Raw genomic sequence first — 24,762 nt, 5'->3', positions numbered from 1 at the left:
TTGATACAAGCTGTTGTTCTACAGTGAGAAACGCTCTGTTTTCAGGGGTTTCAAGTGTTTGTATTGATATTTTCGTTGAATCTGAAGATTATTACATCAAAGGAAGGAGGTGAGCACTGAAAATACATATCATCTGTAAGCTTTATTGCAAAAATATACAGTCACGATTGTCTGCTCACTTCACACCTTTCACGCATGTATATGATTTGGAGCAGATGGTGTGTCTGTCAATCTCGATCAAAACAAGAATGTATACACTTTACCCAGGGACGAAGTAGGGCAATAATACCTTATCACATCACAGTATCAAAGTTGTTCAACTGTTATGATGCGTACCATGAAGTATGTAAACTTTCTGATGCATAATAGCAATGTTATGCTGGTTTCAATTTCTTTTATTATTTGCCGTGGAAACAGGTGTACATATCCCGGGTATGTAGGGGATCATGAAAGCCAAGTGCAGTCGAGGATGGCAAGCTTTCCTGGCATTTGAACAATGTTTTTGACAACTAGCTTTCACTCGGACTAGAAAAAATCACAGATGTAGTCTAAGAGCTAAATTTCTTCCATAGATCATAAAATTGCACGACTACCCTTATCATTACAATTCTCTCCGATGCTAAAGTGTGACCAATTGAGAACTTCAAAACCTCGAAAATCCGAGGTTAGTTAATATGCTAAGCTGGTAGAAATGTGTTAATTGGCCTCATCATCTATATCAACAGAAATAAAGAAGTGTCGGGTATTTGCATAATCTTCTTTTCCATCTTTTCATTGTATGCATGGTGCACTCAGACCACTATAGAAAGTTGTCTTGCTGCTAGACGTTCGGGCTTTCTCCCGACGAAGTTCGCTGTGATGGCGAACGCCCATCCTTGTCGTATTGTAAATTCGGAATAACACCTGAGGTCTATAGCAGCTAGACTAGGACATGAGTAGCTGTGGCCAGATTCATAGGAAGTATTTATAGTAGGAGCACAGAAACTTCAAAGGCTTATTTATTCTTTATTGTTTAATATAATGTCGTAGCGTTATTTTACAAATTGTGACGCGAACTTGGCAGCTTTATAATGAACACGCAGGACAATAGCTACCTTAGCTCTGAAATATGATTTGAGAACTCTCTGTCAGCAGTTGTGTCGCAGTTCTCTGAGTGCACATTTCCAAACTTTGACCCGTCTTTTTTACACCTGACCCCATGAAGACGCGACATTACACAAATATCCATTATTGGATAAAATCTAATTTTAGACTCTAGGTTAGATGCTTGCTCTGATTCACTTTTTATGATATTATCCTATAAAAAGTACTCTGTACGTGTGAAGAGTAATATTAGAGTCTAAAATTCCATTTTGTTGGCGTCTGTCAAATCGCTACCTAGTCTTGCTGCTAGATGTTCGTGCTTTCTTTCGATACTATAAGCGAACAAAGTTCGCAGTGAGGGCTTGCCTTGGATGTTCCATCCTCGATAGCGATGTTCGGTCGTGTGTCGTATTGTATCGGAAGAACATCCGAGGTCTAGCAGATAGACTAATCGCTACCATGAAAAGAGGCCAATGGTTTGCGTGATGTTGAAAATAAAACGTCCATATGATTATTATATTGAAACGGCTTAGTGAATACACACAACTAGCACTATAAACGGAGATGTGTTCCAACTCAGACTCAGACCACTAATGAATATTTTCAGTGGTCTGAGGTTACACAGACAAGGAACACAAAATTGCAGTCCCGTGCTTTCATAATGTTTTGCACTCGCAAATCCGTGATCAAAGAATGTACACTTGCTATTGAATCCAGGATGAATAAAGTTTAAACGTTGTAAACCTTTCTCGAATATATTCTGACAGTGATGTTGAATTTGAGGGAAAATTCTGTTTGACAATAGAATAGACTAGCCAAGATTACTGACTACATAGCTCTTCAATGTAAGTGTGAGCAGTGAAGTGAAAACAGCTAGTGTACTTCCCGTTTCTCTGACAAGGCAACATTATATCGCCCTTCACATGCTATTGTTTGTAATTGATAAAACAAAAGGAGTTCTATAGAATATCATATCCCTTCGTTGCTAAAATTAACAGAGACGAGAAAATGACGGAAATGCAAGTTATCGAACATTCAGGACAAACACCCTTTTCAGTTAGAAAAACTTCCCTTTTTGAAATGGAGATTAGTCCCCAGCATCATTTTCACAAACCTGCGAAGAGGCCTTGATTGACACAACATTGTACAGTCATGGACACAGTCTATCTGAGAGACATTCCTTACTGTTCACAAATACAGACATTTCAATCTACTAGGCTACATCCATTTCGTAGGGTCTATGATCCATCTCAGACCGGTTGACCACTAGTGGTCTGAGGGTCCATGTCGCCCTGCTTGCATACGGAGTAAGTCGCCTACAAAGAGACAGTTGTGAAACCTGGGCTTACCTGAAATGCTAGTAACTAAAGATTTAACGCATCTGTGTTCAAATATCAGCAATAAATCGACTATTTAGTAATTTTACCTCGCCTTGGCTACAAAAGTACTAGTCCCAGTCCGGGGGACCAGAAATCCCGAAATCACAAGTTCAATCGTAATTTATGCCCAAGTGGACGCCCGATCAAATGTGGCGGAGTTTGTAAGGCGGGACTTTGAAATCAGTCGGAACTGGAAAAGTTCCGATTTCGACACTTTTTGTGATCGTACCAGCGACTACTATCGTGAAAAAGATGTAAAATGAGTACATATTCGACCGATTGCTAATATTTGATAGCTTTAAGCCTTTATAAAAAAAAATTATATGTAATTATTTTGTCATTGGTACGAAAGTATTTTGTTTTCGCACTCGCTATAGGACGGTTACTTTTCGTAGCACGGTGTTGAGCGAAACATGTGCACCGTCTGCAAGCAGGACTGTGAGCCATGGTACAACATCTGAGCACAGACAAGGAACACAGTTTCTTGTCTGTGATCTGAGGTACAACTACTGACCATTATCGGATTGAGAGGTGTCAATGAGTTCCAGCAAGATGCTTAGTTTAGACAAACAAGTTTTATTTACACATAGCCCCAAAGCGTAGGTTGGTGGCGTTATTCACCATATGGGTACAGGTGTAAGAAGGTGCTAAAAGGTGTTACTTTTAGCATCAGCAGAATTGTAATGGGAAGGCATTCAGTTTAAATCTGGTGTTATGTTGTGATTTGTCAATGCATGGTCATGTGGTTTGATGTTTACCAGTCAGCAACAGACAAAAATGGCATCAGTTTGTGCTGGCGAAGTAGATGCTAGCCAGTAACTTCATGGCTTTTGTAATTTTCTGAAGACAAACTTTGCCATCCTTGTGTCAGAACGGATTTGGAATGAACTAAGTTGATAATTATTAAAAGGAATAAACTTTTGCAGATTCCTGTGTTGTTTTTTGAACTACCTTTACTGTTGTCAAATGGAAACCCTACTATGTACATATACCATGTTATACATTTACTGAGTCACAACATACAATGCAGTAAGTGATGTGGTGTACGTGTTACAAAACATATGTTGACTAATCATGCTCATGCAACATAATGTCAGTTTCCTTGGGCCTGTGGGTCACCTCAACACAGACTGTTTCCCTCGAGGCTTTGCCCTTGGGGTGATTCACAGTCCCGCGAGGAAACAGTCATATGATGTTGCCCTCACAATCAGTCAACACGTGTATAATATTTGCCCTTTGGGTACACTGTGTTATGATATGTTCAAGTCTACATTTGTCAAAGTGGCAAGTTACCACATAAAATGGCAAGATTTTGCCTTCAGACAGAGCAAGAATTTCATAAATTTACTGACAATTATTTCCTTACCTGAAACTTAGTATCCCATGAATGCACATGTCCGCCTATAAGTAGCTTGCTGTCGACTGAAATATTTGGTGGCTGGAAACTTTGTAAACGTATAGACTGAACTCCAACACAATCAATAAATAAAGTCACATAGTCTTTACTAACTCCAAGAGCGTAGAAATGCCATTGACCATCTCCAATGTTAGGATGTACAAACCTATCAACAATAACAAAATTAGAAGTCACACAATTTGATCTAACTCCTAGAGTGTACAGTTCATACTTGTTTTAACCTTGATAACAGACCACGTCAAACATATGGGCCTGTCATATTCACTAACAAGTAGACTGATATATAAATTGTAATTTCATCATCTTGATTATAAGTCAAAGATCAGTACAAATAAGTTGATCACATGTAAGGGAACTTACTAATCTGCCATATTGAATGGTGCATTATGTGAAATGTGATATCATTTGCTGTTTTAAACAATTATCAAATTGTTTGTAATCACTGACAAATAATCAAGTCTTGGTTATTCAAACTCTTGTTGGCTTAGGCTACCCTTCTTATCACCCCAGATTTAAGGTGCTATCATCACAAATAATCCCACAGTCCCATGCATACATACATGTACTCAGTTTGTATAAATCCCATAGTCCCTTGCGTATGTACTCAGTTTGAATCTAAGTTGGCTAATAATCCCATAGTCCCTTGCGTATGTACTCAGTTTGAATCTAAGTTGGCTAATAATCCCATAGTCCCTTGCGTATGTACTCAGTTTGAATCTAAGTTGGCAAATAATCCCATAATCCCTTGCGTATGTACTCAGTTTGAATCTAAGTTGGCTAATAATCCCATAGTCCCTTGCGTATGTACTCAGTTTGAATCTAAGTTGGCAAATAATCCCATAATCCCTTGCGTATGTACTCAGTTTGAATCTAAGTTGGCAAATAATCCCATAATCCCTTGCGTATGTACTCAGTTTGAATCTAAGTTGGCAAATAATCCCATAGTCCCTTGCGTATGTACTCAGTTTGTGTCTAAGTTGGCAAATAATCCCATAATCCCTTGCGTATGTACTCAGTTTGAATCTAAGTTGGCAAATAATCCCATAATCCCTTGCGTATGTACTCAGTTTGAATCTAAGTTGGCTAATAATCCCATAATCCCTTGCGTATGTACTCAGTTTGAATCTAAGTTGGCAAATAATCCCATAATCCCTTGCGTATGTACTCAGTTTGAATCTAAGTTGGCTAATAATCCCATAGTCCCTTGCGTATGTACTCAGTTTGAATCTAAGTTGGCAAATAATCCCATAATCCCTTGCGTATGTACTCAGTTTGAATCTAAGTTGGCAAATAATCCCATAATCCCTTGCGTATGTACTCAGTTTGAATCTAAGTTGGCAAATAATCCCATAATCCCTTGCGTATGTACTCAGTTTGAATCTAAGTTGGCAAATAATCCCATAATCCCTTGCGTATGTACTCAGTTTGAATCTAAGTTGGCAAATAATCCCATAATCCCTTGCGTATGTACTCAGTTTGAATCTAAGTTGGCTAATAATCCCATAATCCCTTGCGTATGTACTCAGTTTGAATTTAAGTTGGCTAATAATCCCATAATCCCTTGCGTATGTACTCAGTTTGAATCTAAGTTGGCTAATAATCCCATAAACCCTTGCGTATGTACTCAGTTTGAATCTAAGTTGGCTAATAATCCCATATCCCTTGCGTATGTACTCAGTTTGAATCTAAGTTGGCTAATAATCCCATAATCCCTTGCGTATGTACTCAGTTTGAATCTAAGTTGGCTAATAATCCCATAATCCCTTGCGTATGTACTCAGTTTGAATTTAAGTTGGCTAATAATCCCATAATCCCTTGCGTATGTACTCAGTTTGAATCTAAGTTGGCTAATAATCCCATAAACCCTTGCGTATGTACTCAGTTTGAATCTAAGTTGGCTAATAATCCCATATCCCTTGCGTATGTACTCAGTTTGAATCTAAGTTGGCTAATAATCCCATAATCCCTTGCGTATGTACTCAGTTTGAATCTAAGTTGGCTAATAATCCCATAATCCCTTGCGTATGTACTCAGTTTGAATTTAAGTTGGCTAATAATCCCATAATCCCTTGCGTATGTACTCAGTTTGAATCTAAGTTGGCTAATAATCCCATAATCCCTTGCGTATGTACTCAGTTTGAATCTAAGTTGACTAATAATCCCATATCCCTTGCGTATGTACTCAGTTTGAATCTAAGTTGGCAAATAATCCCATAATCCCTTGCGTATGTACTCAGTTTGAATCTAAGTTGGCAAATAATCCCATAATCCCTTGCGTATGTACTCAGTTTGAATCTAAGTTGGCTAATAATCCCATAGTCCCTTGCGTATGTACTCAGTTTGAATCTAAGTTGGCAAATAATCCCATAATCCCTTGCGTATGTACTCAGTTTGAATCTAAGTTGGCTAATAATCCCATAGTCCCTTGCGTATGTACTCAGTTTGAATCTAAGTTGGCTAATAATCCCATAATCCCTTGTGTATGTACTCAGTTTGAATCTAAGTTGGCAAATAATCCCATAATCCCTTGCGTATGTACTCAGTTTGAATCTAAGTTGGCAAATAATCCCATAATCCCTTGCGTATGTACTCAGTTTGAATCTAAGTTGGTTAATAATCCCATAATCCCTTGCGTATGTACTCAGTTTGAATCTAAGTTGGCTATTACAAGATCACTACTATCCCCATGGTAGTCTTAATTGATATGCTACCAGTCATATCAAATCATATCTCTTTACCACCAAGTAGTGCAACCATTGTAACCAGTAACTGATAATGAGCCCAGTGGAATTGAATGAATAAGCTATTACATAATTCCCCGCAATTAAACCATGTCCTTGCAATGTATTCTACATTTTAGATGCACACAGTGTGTCTTTTTGGAGCATACAATTCTTTAGATTTTTCTGTGTGTATGTTACTGTATATTGAAACAGTGTATCATTCTCTTGTAACTGGTCAATGTGCTCATGATCATCTAAGACTCACCTCTTGTTACAGAATTTTTTATTTGAAATGTCTTTTTTGGTGGTTTTACTAAATGTTTATGATCTGTATCTGTCTAATGGAACAGTTGCCATTTTATAACACATTTTGTAGAAGAATTTTAATTAAGGAGACTTTTGATCCTAGTACTATACTTACAAATACTGGTTACTTGATAGATAACATCAATACATTATATTCTAACTGAGTTGGTATGTACTTCACAAAGGCAGCTGTTCAAATTGTAAAAGGTTACATGATTTGATAGTCTCTGGTGTCTACACATGTTGTTTTGGTACAAATTGATGTCAAAATAAATTTACCTTTCTGATCAATGAAGGATGTACAAAGGATATCAGTTTCCAGTAGACCGATGGGTGGTAAACTCTATGCAGTGGACACTAATAGATACATGTAAACTAGCAGCCAATGGCATACACATCACAGTTGACGGATTTTTAGATAAAGTGGCAAAAGCTGGTCTTTTTACTGTACGTAGTCACTGCGCAGCTAAAAGAGCACAGTGTTCTAATCTAGTGTAGTGAATATACAGTCGCTCACTTGTGGGCTGTATGCATACACATACAACAGTGGTTTGCATATCTTTGACTGTCTGGCATTCACTATAATTGTTTTTGACTACATTTGAAGGAAAATGGTCTGTAAAGGGGCTGCTTTAGTCGACGTAGTGTTTGTATGGATTTATAAATCAATTTATGACACAGTGGGTTTACCTATTTTTTCTGACTAGTTAAGGTGAGTGATACACCGATCACAGTGTATTGAGCTTGGTATCAGTGTATGGACAATAACAAGTTTTGGGACTGAAATATCAGTAATTGTAGGTTGGAATTATTTTGTATTGATTCAATGTATGATGGCATATGATTAGGAATTTTTAGATATCAGGATTAAAACTGCTCTAGTTTGAAGCTGTCATTTATTTTTGCTTTGAATTTTTTTTCACAAAAAATGACCAAAAACAGAAAATTGAAGATATCTTGCTGTCATTAACAATTCTGAATAGACTTCATGTTAAAAAATCATGTGGTGTTAGAAATAAAATAATGTTATTCACTGGGAATGCACAGTGTCAAAAGGTTGCACTGATGCAATGCATCATGGGGAAAATCTTTCTCTGGCACACCTCACTTAAGAAATATAGCCGTAAAAAAAGTTAATATGGTATGGGTACCCTGTCTTTTTTTTCTTTCAATCGTAAGTTAATAATATAAACCATAATATATATCAATATGAACAAGAAAATGAGTACAATATTTTTTTCATTTGGAAGCAAATAATTTGTTTGCTATGAATTTTGGCGTAGTTTTACAGATATGTGATTACATTACCTATAAATAAGTAAATGTACGATTAAAATGAGAAAGAAAAAACATGTATAAACTGCTAAGGGAAATAAGGTTACTGGTATGATGTCAAAAATTCATAAAACACACAAAAGAAAAATTCCTTGACATTGAATGAAAAAATAGGTTGTGTAGGATAATTAATTACTGGTTATGTCTGCACAACACAATTGAATAAAAAAAATTTGTGATTTTTCCAAAAGTGCATCGACTTTCAGTTATCCTAACTTTTCACCTAATTTGGGGACACCCTATTTTTATTGCACATTATTTCAGTATATCTCTATGAAAACACTTAAAAATAAAATCACATTCCAGTATAATGTTAATGTCAATGCATTCCTTTTATGACATTAATATTGTCTTCTGGTGTTTTTGGACCAGTTGATTGCATAGCAGGACTTCCTGAAAGTATTTTAATACATATAATAAATGACGTCATCAGTGTTTATGAGTTGTATCTTAATATCAGGTTTGAGTTCAGTCAACTGCAAGTGGTGATTAAGTGTGCTTCAGTAAGTAGAATAAATAATGTGAGTACCTTTACAATATGCAGCAAAAAACTGATACCTCAACACATTTAAACTCAGCTTGTACCCTTGTAACATGTTTTCTAATTAAAAGACCAAGTCATTTTATTTTATGTGCAAATTCATTAATTGCAACAACAAAAATGTGTACATTTAAAAAAGTTTGTTTTGCACATGGAAGTGCAGGAAATAATGTAAATAAACTGGGTAAACATTAAGTAAACAAATTATCAATACATCAAGGTGATGTTTTGACAATAAATGGGGAAACTAAACAGTAGCATACACAGACTGGAGGTGATCATACTTGCTTTTACTCAGTTTATCCAAAATCACTTCGTATACATACTTATTACTATGACAAAATCATATTCATATTCTATATATTCATATTCTCTCTAAATCTCATTATACCAAACTCAAGCCAAGTTATTGTCTTTGAACAGAAAATATGGGTTACTAGTATATACAATATACCCTGGTCATTCTACATTACAACAACCCGTGTCTATATCACTGGTTTTGCAGTGTTCAAAATATGAGTCAAAATGTTCCAAATCGCCATAATATTTTTCCCAATTTTCATTTCAAATATGCATGGCCTTAGGGTTTGCCACTCCTTGTCTATCATCTCATAGTGACAAGACCTCCTTTGCTCACTCACATTTTCCTCAGAAAACTGTCGAATATTATCTAAATATTAACATTACATTAGGAATTTATTGTCATCATGTTCATTTGAACAAGAAACATTCAATATAGTATGTACATGGCAATATATAGAATGTCTATCTTCTATAAGTATAATGAAAAGCTGATGTTTCCGGAATAGCCCATCATTTTTAGGAGCTGTTATCTCCACATTTGTAAATCAAATATGGGATGTTTAGTTGTAATTTGAGAAATAAACATATGGAATTGATAAAAAGAAACTTCTTGGGAAATAGGTCTCATCAACGCATTTATGGCTATGAAACATTTGGTCATGAATTCATAATGAGACAAATATGGAACTTACATTGATCATAACATCTCTTTCCTATTCTTGTTGTACATATCCTATCTGTAAACCTTACAGGAAACATCTAGTCATTGATGAGTGCCTACTAAGGAAACTTTAGGTGTTTAATGAATACTAATGATGACTATCCAACTTACTATCAAAACATTTCTAAACTTTAAGAGATTATAATAACAACCATGGGAAGCAGTTTATCACTTCCAGTTCCACTGTACATGTGATCAGGAAGGATGTTTTAAAAATACCACATGGGTTCATGAATTTTGATGTCAACATGTGTGGAAATACTGTCAATTTATCAGCAGATACCAGGATATCAGGTCATGAACTTTGATATGATTTGAAAAACATCAAACTGGATGGTTTGTCCATTTATCCTGAAATACTAAGTCTAACACTGCAAGATGTAGTCAAATATGTTATTCAGCTCTATCAGGCTGTAGCTGATAGCATGGCATGTAATGAATGTTAATGTTATGTTTAATACAGACCAATACCATATCAGTTTGTAAACTTTGAATGTCAGTTTAAAAGAACACGTACAAATGAAAACACTGTCAAGTCATTTCGAAATACCAACCATTAAAGTTAGTCACAAAACACACACATCAGAACTAACGGAAGTATATGTTGTCAAGTTTTAAAAACAGCTGTTATATTAATAAAGTACATGAGAGTAACCCCCATCCCCTCAATTCTGACATGTTGTTTACTGTTTATCCTCACTCTGGTTGATAAATGTATATGTAACATAAGTCTGGAACACTTTACAATTAATCTTCTCAAAGTGTTTAAAACCATAAATAGCCTTTATAGCATAGAATGTACTATCTGTTATACTTCATTTTACAGGATACAGGATTCAACCAGTTACATAAACAATTACATCCTACCAGGTACCCATTTATACAGGGTACATCATCAATTAATAAAACTAGATAGACTGGGGCATTTATAGCCATAACAGAAATATATACAGTACTGAGAATGTCCACTATCAATATCAGACTGCTAAAGTCAAACAACAATCACATCCTACCTGGTACCCATTTATACAGCTGGGTAAACCTTCACAAAACAATCACATCCTACCAGGTACCCATTCATACAGCTGGGTAAACCTTCACAAACAATCCCTTCCTACCAGGTACCCATTTATACAGCTGGGTAAACCTTCACAAACAATCACTTTCTACCAGGTACCCATTTATACAGCTGGGCAAACCTTCACAACACAATCCCTTCCTACCAGGTACCCATTTATACAGCTGTGTAAACCTTCATATAACAATCACATCCTACCAGGTACCCATTAATGGGGTTTAAGGATATTGGCCAATCAGAAATGACAACTGTGGGGAGCAATCTATCATGAGCAGATAAATGAGCAACTGTAACATAACTATTCACACAGTAAAATATGAATAATATGTGAAAATGAAAAAAAAATGAAAATGTCTAGTACTTACTGATAGGTATTGAGGCCATCAAATTGGATTTGTAACTGAAACATTCTGTGTCCAACATGGACACTTAGATAGACTTGATTTTCCCTGTCAATAATAGTTGCTAAATTTGTAGTCTCTGCCTGGCTGTATTGTAGCTTCACAAGGATAGAAAATTCTCTGGGAAATCTGACAAAATAAGGTATATTAAGTTGTTAATTACCAATAGAATAAAAGTACTACAGTTGGATACTCTCCCAATCATATTTGAATCACTTTGATACAAACTATTGTTAAACTAATCACACTATTCTTATAATAAGCTGCAATGGTACAGTTAACAGGTCATAATATTTAGTTTTATATTAATCCTTGTATTAATACAACTACTTCAACATTTTGAATAATACATCAACAAGCTGTACAGATCTCAACACATATTTCAGATATGATGAAAACATGACATTAGCTGTGACAGTTACAACCAGCCATTTCAAACTATTAACCAGTATGACAAATTTGCATGATTACGATGTCAAAATTCTTTCAAATTACCATTCCAAAGTAGCTTTATTTTACAGTCCAATTTGATTCTTGAAAACATGAACAACATATCTTTCATTATATGTCAAACACATATTGTTACTATGGATACCAAAACTTATCATTTTGAACTGATATCATTGCTCAGAGCACTTTACATTAACTACATGTACACCTGGCATGGACCTATAGTGGTACAAAAGTCCACTGCTCAGAGCACTTTACATTAACTACATGTACACCTGGCATGGACCTATAGTGGTACAAAAGTCCACTGCTCAGAGCACTTTACATTAACTACATGTACACCTGGCATGGACCTATAGTGGTACAAGTCCATTGCTCAGAGCACTTTACATTAACTACATGTACACCTGGCATGGACCTATAGTGGTACAAAAGTCCACTGCTCAGAGCACTTTACATTAACTACATGTACACCTGGCATGGACCTATAGTGGTACAAAAGTCCACTGCTCAGAGCACTTTACATTAACTACATGTACACCTGGCATGGACCTATAGCGGTACAAGTCCACTGCTCAGAGCACTTTACATTAACTACATGTACACCTGGCATGGACCTATAGTGGTACAAAAGTCCATTGCTCAGAGCACTTTACATTAACTACATGTACACCTGGCATGGACCTATAGCGGTACAAGTCCACTGCTCAGAGCACTTTACATTAACTACATGTACACCTGGCATGGACCTATAGTGGTACAAAAGTCCATTGCTCAGAGCACTTTACATTAACTACATGTACACCTGGCATGGACCTATAGTGGTACAAGTCCATTGCTCAGAGCACTTTACATTAACTACATGTACACCTGGCATGGACCTATAGTGGTACAAGTCCATTGCTCAGAGCACTTTACATTAACTACATGTACACCTGGCATGGACCTATAGTGGTACAAAAGTCCATTGCTCAGAGCACTTTACATTAACTACATGTACACCTGGCATGGACCTATAGTGGTACAAAAGTCCACTGCTCAGAGCACTTTACATTAACTACATGTACACCTGGCATGGACCTATAGCGGTACAAGTCCACTGCTCAGAGCACTTTACATTAACTACATGTACACCTGGCATGGACCTATAGCGGTACAAGTCCACTGCTCAGAGCACTTTACATTAACTACATGTACACCTGGCATGGACCTATAGTGGTACAAGTCCATTGCTCAGAGCACTTTACATTAACTACATGTACACCTGGCATGGACCTATAGTGGTACAAGTCCATTGCTCAGAGCACTTTACATTAACTACATGTACACCTGGCATGGACCTATAGTGGTACAAAAGTCCATTGCTCAGAGCACTTTACATTAACTACATGTACACCTGGCATGGACCTATAGTGGTACAAAAGTCCATTGCTCAGAGCACTTTACATTAACTACATGTACACCTGGCATGGACCTATAGCGGTACAAGTCCATTGCTCAGAGCACTTTACATTAACTACATGTACACCTGGCATGGACCTATAGTGGTACAAAAGTCCACTGCTCAGAGCACTTTACATTAACTACATGTACACCTGGCATGGACCTATAGTGGTACAAAAGTCCATTGCTCAGAGCACTTTACATTAACTACATGTACACCTGGCATGGACCTATAGCGGTACAAGTCCATTGCTCAGAGCACTTTACATTAACTACATGTACACCTGGCATGGACCTATAGTGGTACAAAAGTCCACTGCTCAGAGCACTTTACATTAACTACATGTACACCTGGCATGGACCTATAGCGGTACAAGTCCACTGCTCAGAGCACTTTACATTAACTACATGTACACCTGGCATGGACCTATAGCGGTACAAGTCCACTGCTCAGAGCACTTTACATTAACTACATGTACACCTGGCATGGACCTATAGTGGTACAAAAGTCCACTGCTCAGAGCACTTTACATTAACTACATGTACACCTGGCATGGACCTATAGTGGTACAAAAGTCCACTGCTCAGAGCACTTTACATTAACTACATGTACACCTGGCATGGACCTATAGTGGTACAAAAGTCCACTGCTCAGAGCACTTTACATTAACTACATGTACACCTGGCATGGACCTATAGCGGTACAAGTCCATTGCTCAGAGCACTTTACATTAACTACATGTACACCTGGCATGGACCTATAGTGGTACAAAAGTCCACTGCTCAGAGCACTTTACATTAACTACATGTACACCTGGCATGGACCTATAGCGGTACAAAAGTCCACTGCTCAGAGCACTTTACATTAACTACATCATTACATGTACACTTGGCATGGACCTATAGTGGTACAAAAGTCCATTGCTCAGAGCACTTTACATTAACTACATGTACACCTGGCATGGACCTATAGTGGTACAAAAGTCCACTGCTCAGAGCACTTTACATTAACTATATGTACACCTGGCATGGACCTATAGTGGTACAAAAGTCCACTGCTCAGAGCACTTTACATTAACTACATGTACACCTGGCATGGACCTATAGTGGTACAAAAGTCCACTGCTCAGAGCACTTTACATTAACTACATGTACACCTGGCATGGACCTATAGTGGTACAAAAGTCCACTGCTCAGAGCACTTTACATTAACTACATGTACACCTGGCATGGACCTATAGCGGTACAAAAGTCCACTGCTCAGAGCACTTTACATTAACTACATGTACACCTGGCATGGACCTATAGCGGTACAAAAGTCCACTGCTCAGAGCACTTTACATTAACTACATGTACACCTGGCATGGACCTATAGCGGTACAAAAGTCCACTGCTCAGAGCAATTTACATTAACTACATGTACACCTGGCATGGACCTATAGTGGTACAAAAGTTCATTGCTCAGAGCACTTTACATTAACTACATGTACACCTGGCATGGACCTATAGTGGTACAAGTCCACTGCTCAGAGCACTTTACATTAACTACATGTACACCTGGCATGGACCTATAGTGGTACAAGTCCACTGCTCAGAGCACTTTACATTAACTACATGTACACCTGGCATGGACCTATAGCGGTACAAAAGTCCACTGCTCAGAGCACTTTATATTAACTACATGTACACCTGGCATGGACCTATAGCGGTACAAAAGTCCACTGCTCAGAGCACTTTACATTAACTACATGTACACCTGGCATGGACCTATAGCGGTACAAAAGTCCATTGCTCAGAGCACTTTACATTAACTACATGTACACCTGGCATGGACCTATAGTGGTACAAAAGTCCACTGCTCAGAGCACTTTACATTAACTACATGTACACCTGGCATGGACCTATAGCGGTACAAAAGTCCATTGCTCAGAGCACTTTACATTAACTACATGTACACCTGGCATGGACCTATAGTGGTACAAAAGTTCATTGCTCAGAGCACTTTACATTAACTACATGTACACCTGGCATGGACCTATAGTGGTACAAAAGTTCATTGCTCAGAGCACTTTACATTAACTACATGTACACCTGGCATGGACCTATAGTGGTACAAGTCCACTGCTCAGAGCACTTTACATTAACTACATGTACACCTGGCATGGACCTATAGTGGTACAAGTCCACTGCTCAGAGCACTTTACATTAACTACATGTACACCTGGCATGGACCTATAGTGGTACAAAAGTTCATTGCTCAGAGCACTTTACATTAACTACATGTACACCTGGCATGGACCTATAGTGGTACAAGTCCACTGCTCAGAGCACTTTACATTAACTACATGTACACCTGGCATGGACCTATAGCGGTACAAAAGTCCATTGCTCAGAGCACTTTACATTAACTACATGTACACCTGGCATGGACCTATAGCGGTACAAGTCCACTGCTCAGAGCACTTTACATTAACTACATGTACACCTGGCATGGACCTATAGTGGTACAAGTCCACTGCTCAGAGCACTTTACATTAACTACATGTACACCTGGCATGGACCTATAGTGGTACAAAAGTCCACTGCTCAGAGCACTTTACATTAACTACATGTACACCTGGCATGGACCTATAGTGGTACAAGTCCACTGCTCAGAGCACTTTATATTAACTACATGTACACCTGGCATGGACCTATAGTGGTACAAAAGTCCATTGCTCAGAGCACTTTACATTAACTACATGTACACCTGGCATGGACCTATAGTGGTACAAGTCCACTGCTCAGAGCACGTTACATTAACTACATGTACACCTGGCATGGACCTATAGTGGTACAAAAGTCCACTGCTCAGAGCACTTTACATTAACTATATGTACACCTGGCATGGACCTATAGTGGTACAAAAGTTCACTGCTCAGAGCACTTTACATTAACTATATGTACACCTGGCATGGACCTATAGCAGTACAAGTCCACTGCTCAGAGCACTTTACATTAACTACATGTACACCTGGCATGGACCTATAGTGGTACAAAAGTTCATTGCACATCCTCAACAGATGACCAACTCAGCTGAAACTATTCCCAGGTAGCTGGAATAAATATCACAAATTGTGTACAATGATGTCATGTCATTTTGGTGGATGTAAACACTTTCAACCTATTTTATGTGAAACTCTATGGGGAACAAAGTTTCTCTCTATTTCACATAAGCTGGTTATAACAATTATAAGAATTTCCAGAAAAATGCTTACCTGTCTGGAAATAAATTTTTGATAGACTGTACATAGATGTCATTTTGAGTAAATATGTGATAAAGACAACCATTGCTATCTGGGTAAGTCCTTGGTATATGGCTGTCTTCTGATAGAGAGAACCTTGATGTCCCTTGAAGTAGATCAACAACTTCTGTGGAAGAATATGTAAAAATAAACAAAATCAGTCAATACAAAGACTGAAGTGTGTTACCGAAAATGTCCAGTAGCAATTTCCAGTTTTGTGTTCAGAATATGTATTTACTTTGACACAATAAATAATCAGATATTATTCCCAATATTTTTCTTTGTTCAGCCAAAGAAAATGTGAGTGACTTAAGGGGCCTTTGTCACTATGAGTCACTAGACAAGTAGAGACCCTTATGTCATTTCCCGGCTAAATGAAGAAAAATATTGGAGAATAACTGTGTATTCTACCAGTGCCAGTAATATCAAAGAAAACTCAATGAAAGTAATGCAATTTTGAATGTTTTGACTGAGTCTCATATTTCGAACAAAGCAGAACCAGTGACATAGATACACATTGTCATGACATACACATATGTTGCTGTGATGTAGAACGACCAGAGAATATATTCCATATTTTTGGTTAAACCTGGCTTGTGCATGGTATAAGATGATTTATATAGTTTCTAATGAATGAAATTATGTAACCTATCATAAAATAAAGTGTACATGTAGATGGTAGCAGATTCACTGAATCATGGAAGACTCACTCAATAATAAATTCTTGGGTAATTCCAGGACAAGGACTTCAGAAGACCATTCAAATTACATATCTTGATGTTAAATACTAAATTTAAATAGTATCTAAGAGTTCCATAGAATGCATGGTAGCTGGAACTAAATTTCATAGTATGTAACCTTTAATTAAGACCAATGTTAATTATAGGGTTTGGAAAGGGTATTCATTACATAATTTACATACAAGTGTAACTGGGATCTTCAACAATTTCTATGATAATGCACACAATTGCTGGATTGAAATTTGACGTGGGCTCTCAGGGTTAAAATCAATTATATTTTTTCAAACAGAAGTTCTCTGGCGATAACATGGGTTTTCAAAATTGAATTGTGTCAATAACTATTATAGTTACTGTATCACAATGCATTGGACACATGTGGGATTAGAAATTGATATTTTAAATCAACAATTCTCTATTTTGCAAAACTTTATCAAAGTTACCATTACACACACAGTGAAGCATGCATAAGACATAACAATGTAATCATACTAGACTAACTTTTGTGCCAAGTTTGAATGCAATTTGTTTGCCAATAAGCAGATCAGAGAAGTTTATGTTTACGGACAGACATGTCAAGATACATAGACACAAGCCTGCCCATTGTAGCAGAGATGATTGACTAAGAAATAAAGAAATATGCATTATTGCCAGCCTCTTATTTGGGGAGAAAATGAGTAAGCTAGTGGGTCAAAATTGATTAAAAACATATGTTATTTTTTTAGCCCTTTAACACCCTTTACTCCTCTCAAGCACAGTGTAGTTTCTTATTATTGTGTACAATCAGTTTACATTTAATAAGTCATAGGTCATCATTATTTTTATGGATGACTCCTTAAATACAAGTTGTTTATCAAATTGATTATGTTTGCTTAAGAGTAGAAGAATGCTTTGGTCATGTCAGCTTTCTGTCTGGGAATCTCCATGAGTACAAAAGGTGAAGACATAGTGATCATATGTCTGTTTGTGATAATTTGGAAGACGAGAGTTGATTTTGTCAGGGTCAGGAATTGACATTTGTAGCTACAATGTAGTTTCTGCACTTGCATCAAAACAAATTTTTTGCACTTCATACCCTGGAAACATTTTTTTTCCTGTATCAGTTGGTCAGCAATTTTTTTCTTCACTTTTGACCTGTGACAATTTTTTTTCTCAAAAATCTTCCTAGTCCCCCCCCCCCTATTCCATATCTAACCCTTACTTTAAATCCTTGACAATAATTCTCAAGATTTTGTTACAGTTACACTATTATTGTAGTAATTTTTCTGTTCTTTACTATAGAAATACATGTAGTCTCCTGTGGGCATGTGTTTCGCTAAGTCCTGGACAGTAGTAGACCTCAAATCTCTGCTTCAGAAGGTTGATGAATACAGCCATTATGAGTTATGGCTGAGTTGGTCCTCCTAGGCTAATTTCTGGTATTAAGTATATTATGCTCAGCATATTACACTGAGCACTGTTCTCTCCAGGAAGACACTTTTATTGTTATTATATATATATATATATCTGTAGGAGTTTGAGAAATCTTTAATGTTTTATCTCCTGTATAAATTGCATTAGGTGGCTAGATTAGATTAGATTAGATTAGATTAGATTAGATTAGATTAGATTACTTTATTGACCAATATGACTACAAAATTGAAAAGGAATATGTCTTGGTGTTGCTAAAACGATCAACAGCACATGACAAATACGATACACATATATACAGTACGTACAGCATGATACACATATATACAGTACGTACAGCATGATACACATATATACAGTATATACAATACAATAATACAATACAATACGATAAAATACTGTACAATAAAGTAGAAATATATAATAATCACAACTCTTATGATAAAAGGAATTGAACCATTCAGATTACCCTACATTGGCATTAGGTGGCTATTACCCTACACTGGCATTAGGTGGCTATTACCCTACACTGGCATTAGGTTGCTATTACCCTACATTGGCATTAGGTGGCTATTACCCTACACTGGCATTAGGTGGCTATTACCCTACACTGGCATTAGGTGGCTATTACCCTACACTGGCATTAGGTGGCTATTACCCTACACTGGCATCATTATGTGGCTATTACCCTACACTGGCATCATTAGGTGGCTATTACCCTACATTGGCATTAGGTGGCTATTACCCTACATTGGCATTAGGTGGCTATTACCCTACATTGGCATTAGGTGGCTATTACCCTACACTGGCATTAGGTGGCTATTACCCTACACTGGCATTAGGTGGCTATTACCCTACACTGGCATTAGGTGGCTATTACCCTACACTGGCATTAGGTGGCTATTACCCTACACTGGCATTAGGTGGCTATTACCCTACATTGGCATTAGGTGGCTATTACCCTACACTGGCATTAGGTGGCTATTACCCTACACTGGCATTAGGTGGCTATTACCCTACATTGGCATTAGGTGGCTATTACCCTACACTGGCATTAGGTGGCTATTACCCTACACTGGCATCATTATGTGGCTATTACCCTACACTGGCATCATTATGTGGCTATTACCCTACACTGGCATTAGGTGGCTATTACCCTACACTGGCATTAGGTGGCTATTACCCTACACTGGCATTAGGTGGCTATTACCCTACATTGGCATTAGGTGGCTATTACCCTACACTGGCATCATTATGTGGCTATTACCCTACATTGGCATTAGGTGGCTATTACCCTACACTGGCATTAGGTGGCTATTACCCTACACTGGCATTAGGTGGCTATTACCCTACATTGGCATTAGGTGGCTATTACCCTACATTGGCATTAGGTGGCTATTACCCTACATTGGCATTAGGTGTCTATTACCCTACACTGGCATTAGGTGGCTATTACCCTACACTGGCATTAGGTGGCTATTACCCTACATTGGCATTAGGTGGCTATTACCCTACATTGGCATTAGGTGGCTATTACCCTACACTGGCATTAGGTGGCTATTACCCTACACTGGCATTAGGTGGCTATTACCCTACACTGGCATTAGGTGGCTATTACCCTACATTGGCATTAGGTGGCTATTACCCTACACTGGCATCATTATGTGGCTATTACCCTACACTGGCATTAGGTGGCTATTACCCTACACTGGCATTAGGTGGCTATTACCCTACACTGGCATTAGGTGGCTATTACCCTACATTGGCATTAGGTGGCTATTCCCTTACCAAACTGAAAGCTCAGACCCAAGCTGGCAAAGAGCTTTTTCAGAGCTTTTCAGCTCTGTGGCACACTACCAACAGCTCTATTGCACACATTCAAAAATGTGTTGAGCTGCTGAATGTCTGCAACAGACTTCTAGGGTTTATGTCTGTTAGGAAAAAAATTCTTAAGCTTACTGACAGCTGTCTGCATCTCACTGACAGCTGTCTGCAGTTCACCAACAGCTACTTGCAGTTTACTGGCAGCTGTCTTCAGCCACAGGAGTTAATTTCTAAATAATGTCTGTCAGGAGTGTTTACACTTTGCTCTGTCATGGGCAAAACGACTAGCAGCAGACTTTTAGCAGCTTTTGTGGTAGTTTCCAGAATATTTTAAAGTTACCTGGACAGTGGCAATGTGGAAGGGCATACCAATCCAAGGGTTCTCTGTTAATATGCTTCTGTGTCATAATAAATATTGCTTGGAATTAAACTTGCCTAAATACTTATTCACTAAAACATACATCAAATGTATGCAGGTGAATGTAGGTAATATTTATAAGAATGCCTGCAACACCATCAAATAACCAATAACTACAGTACATTTACATGTTAAAATATATTTATTAAGTTTCATTGTTAAGTATAAACACAGGAATCTGTTCTTGTTAAAACGTAAACCAGCTGCATGAACAACAAAATCAATCCTTACAGAATACCTCTAATATAAAATGTACATGTATTGTTGTATGCATTTATTATTTGCATCGTTCACCCTCACAACTTACCGAGATTTAATGTAACTGTTTTCTCAAATTATTTGTAATATGTCACCTACATAACAAACATCCATTTTAAAATCATTTGCCAGATTTAGTATTCTGGGTTTGTGATAGCCATGCACGTATATTAGTGTGGAATTTGTTTACTATGCTTCAACTTGGGACTAGCAATTACTGGTTACATATGCAGAAACACGGCCCATTTTCAAGGGTACTACAGGAAATGTCCCCTGCAGTATATTTCTTGACTTGGGCCGGTCGTGTAGCGTATAGGCATTGAAAAGAGTGGTTCATTTTGGGCCGCATATGATCGGCCTCGCCAATATCTGAGTTTTCAGTTTCACTATAGTCAGTCATATTCAGGGTTGTCATACCCATCATCAACGCCGTCTGATAAATCTCGACAGTCGGATGTCAACAAGGGATTTTGACTCCCCTCTTCATTGTCAAATAACTCACAGTTGTCTTCATTTCCTCCGTTATGTTATAACATGAATAAATATGATGCTCGCCATCTCCTTCCTGTCGATCATCTCATTAGTCTACCAAACTCGCTTGAAACGGTATCGGTATTGTCTGTGTACGTGTTCGTGTGTTGTTGATGTCGAGGGACATCACCCGGAAGTGATGGGAGTCCATCGTTTGTGGGCCAATGATCGCAAAGTTGTCCTCAGAACTGGAATGGCCACTTTTCGCTTCCATCTCTCATAGATTGCCATTTTGCTTCAACTTTTGGAGATTACAAGTATACTGCTCTGTTTTGAGTCGATACGTAACGTGAACGTACGGTGTAAACAAACCCCTCGATCGTCGATCGCTGGCTAAGGTTATATCCACAATATGGCGTCACAGGCTCTTTCAAAGCTAGTGGAAAAACTGCTAGGAACAAATATTTTGTTTATGGCTAATAACAGCGCAAACATGGATAATATGAAAGAAACAAAATAATAAACAAAAATATATTTTTTCAAAATTGAATCAACGACTGCTGTAAAGTTTACAACGCATTGAAGTTTTGAAATTATTGTGAACGAGGCTATGACGTATCAGCCAATCAAATCAACGCGCGCAATCTCCCCAGTACTTCAAATGTGAAACGGAAGATGGCGGCCATGATTCACAAAGGCAAAGAAAATCGTTTTCGACAACTGATCATGAGAAGAGGTATACATCAAGACCTACTCATTTTGGTGATGAAGGTATGTTAATTTAACTGACGCTTTCAGAGCACATTATAGGCTCTGGTATTTTTTTTAAACGATAGAATCCAGGTCGTCTATGTGTAGACGTTGTATCTTATTTATATTATAGTACTTGTGGCCGTACGATCGGAGCCTTTTCAGACATAGACCTAGACCTCGGTCCACGGTTGCATACATAGACTTCTACAACTGTTTGAAACTTCCGAAAGTTGTTTTTAAAGTACATCTGATATACATGTAATATTCAAGTTGGAGTGTCCACTTTGTCGATTGAAAGTAGGAAAGAATGCACTGCTTGCCTGGTGCCGTGTGTAAACTGGAATTAGATTACACCCCCCCCCCCCCCATGATTTATCGTGTAAAAAATATTAGTTTCTCGTCGAAAGAGTTCCTATGTACCGCACTGAGTCTTGTTAGAAAACAGTGGCAAATTAATTTATTCAATTAAGATATGGAATGGAACAATGTTGGAGTGTTTTGTAGAAACCAGTGTGTCACAAATCATTTAGTAGTAGTACTAGTACACCCCATGGTCACAGCCACATTTACACAGTGCTCTGTCATGTACATGCAGAACACTTTTCACCAACTTGATGTATGTCATTGAGGTCTGTCCGTATGTATGTATGTGTGTGTGTGTATATATATATACGTACATGTATGTATTTATTTAATAAGGGTATGGACTTTCATTTTAATCAAAGATTGTCATGTTTAAAATGCTTCATATTGATGTATTTGTGTATTCATTACGTTATAGTGCAAATTATAGAACACAACACCTATTTAGTTGTAAGGAGAGAGTAAGAATATGGAACTCTTGTTGAGGCATTGTGGCCATCAGACAAGCAATATTAATTATCCTTGTCTTATTCTAAGTAGAAATGTTAAGTGTTAAGTGAGACAATGTGGGAAGACTGCGAGTTCATTATTTTTTTATAAAGTTTTTATAAAGCTGTTCCTTAATTATGGCTGCTCAGCCTCTGATGTACTTTTGGGAAGTCTGATAAAATGTATTCACCTAGGGTGTACCACTGTTAACACACTACAAGAATATACATTTTGTAGATTCTATTTACCAGTTGATAATTTTTGTTTTGCCAAAATTAGTGTTACTTACATGCATGTTTTTATTTGTTGCATCTTAGAGTAGAAACTCAAGATGACTTTAGAAAAAGCAGTGTCAACATAAAAGTACAAAAAACAGAAAGTGGACAAAGAAAGCAAACTCCAGCAGGACAAAAAATGGAACACATGCAGCACAGCAAAGCAATAAAGCAAAGACTGACAAAGATAGAGAAATTGCTGAAGAGAAGCAAGCCAAACGCCTAGCAAAGTTGTATGGCAACTTTAAAAAGGATGAAGGAACAGGCCTACTTTCAAAGGTACTAGTAACTTTTTTAATCTGTTAGTGTATAAAAACAAAACAGAGCAATATAATTGTCCAAGAGGAGCAAATAGTAAAAAGACACAAGACAGTTGGCATTTCTATAGGGACAAACAATAGATTCTTTGTTTGTAGCATGTAACTGTTTATTAGAAACAAAAGATAAAATGAACTGTGTACCTCTCCCTTCACATTCATAACAAACATTTCTTTTGTTAATTGATTGCTCTTGGTTCTTTCTTTGCAGTGACTTTCAGGAACCAATGGATATTGATTGATCTGATTCTGATCCTGATTCTGCCAAACTAATGATGTAAACTGCCAAAGTGATGATGTAAACTGCCGAAGTGATGATGCTAATGATGAACACAATGGCTTTAGCTTATATAATGACTGAAAGTGAAATAATGTCAGACTCTGAAACTCCAGCAACTGTTGAAAGCCAAACTCAAATTGCCAGAGCTCTTTCACATGTATGATGTAGGTAATTCTTTAGATTTGATTTGAAGAACCCCATCATTAAGGGACATATATTTTTTGTCTTCTAATCAATGGATGAATACAGGTACTATTGTTAAACTCAGGTATGTTGGTACTGTCATTTCACTACAGACATGTCTCAAGCCTTTTAGTTATTTTGGAAAAAAGCAATAAAGTTGCTTCTTGTTTTCATTTAATTCTTCTTCTGCATGATTTACTGGTTGCAAAAGTATGTGCCCGTGTGTGTATGTACATACATACATACATATATGTGTATCCCCTAAAACATGTAAGTGAACAAACTTTGTGAGTTTGTGAAACTGACATTTTTTAAATATGTTTCAGTGGGAACAAGCATTCAAATCAAATATGGTCAGTCCTGATATACATTTGTATGTCAAATATATTTCCCCAACGTGTATAAGCATGTTTTAAGTGTCAAAATTAATATGGTTTAAAACATGTTTAAAACTAGTTTCAAATGAGTTGACTAAGGACTTCTGACAAGTTTAAAACATGAATGAAACACTCAAAACTGA

General features: G+C 37.4%; 1 long non-coding RNA gene across 1 annotated transcript; it reads left to right on the top strand.

Moving 5' to 3' along the window:
• The first annotated feature begins 22,246 nt into the window (after positions 1–22,246).
• LOC144441427 (uncharacterized) lies at positions 22,247–24,047 on the top strand. Its single transcript, XR_013481237.1, has 3 exons — positions 22,247–22,353; positions 23,505–23,741; positions 23,991–24,047. It is a non-coding gene; the product is annotated as an uncharacterized LOC144441427 (long non-coding RNA).
• The last annotated feature ends 715 nt before the right edge of the window (positions 24,048–24,762 follow it).

Source organism: Glandiceps talaboti, chromosome 10 (assembly GCF_964340395.1).
Source record: "Glandiceps talaboti chromosome 10, keGlaTala1.1, whole genome shotgun sequence".
Taxonomy (NCBI): Eukaryota; Metazoa; Hemichordata; class Enteropneusta; family Spengelidae; genus Glandiceps; species Glandiceps talaboti.
This window is presented reverse-complemented; position numbering and strand designations above follow the sequence as displayed.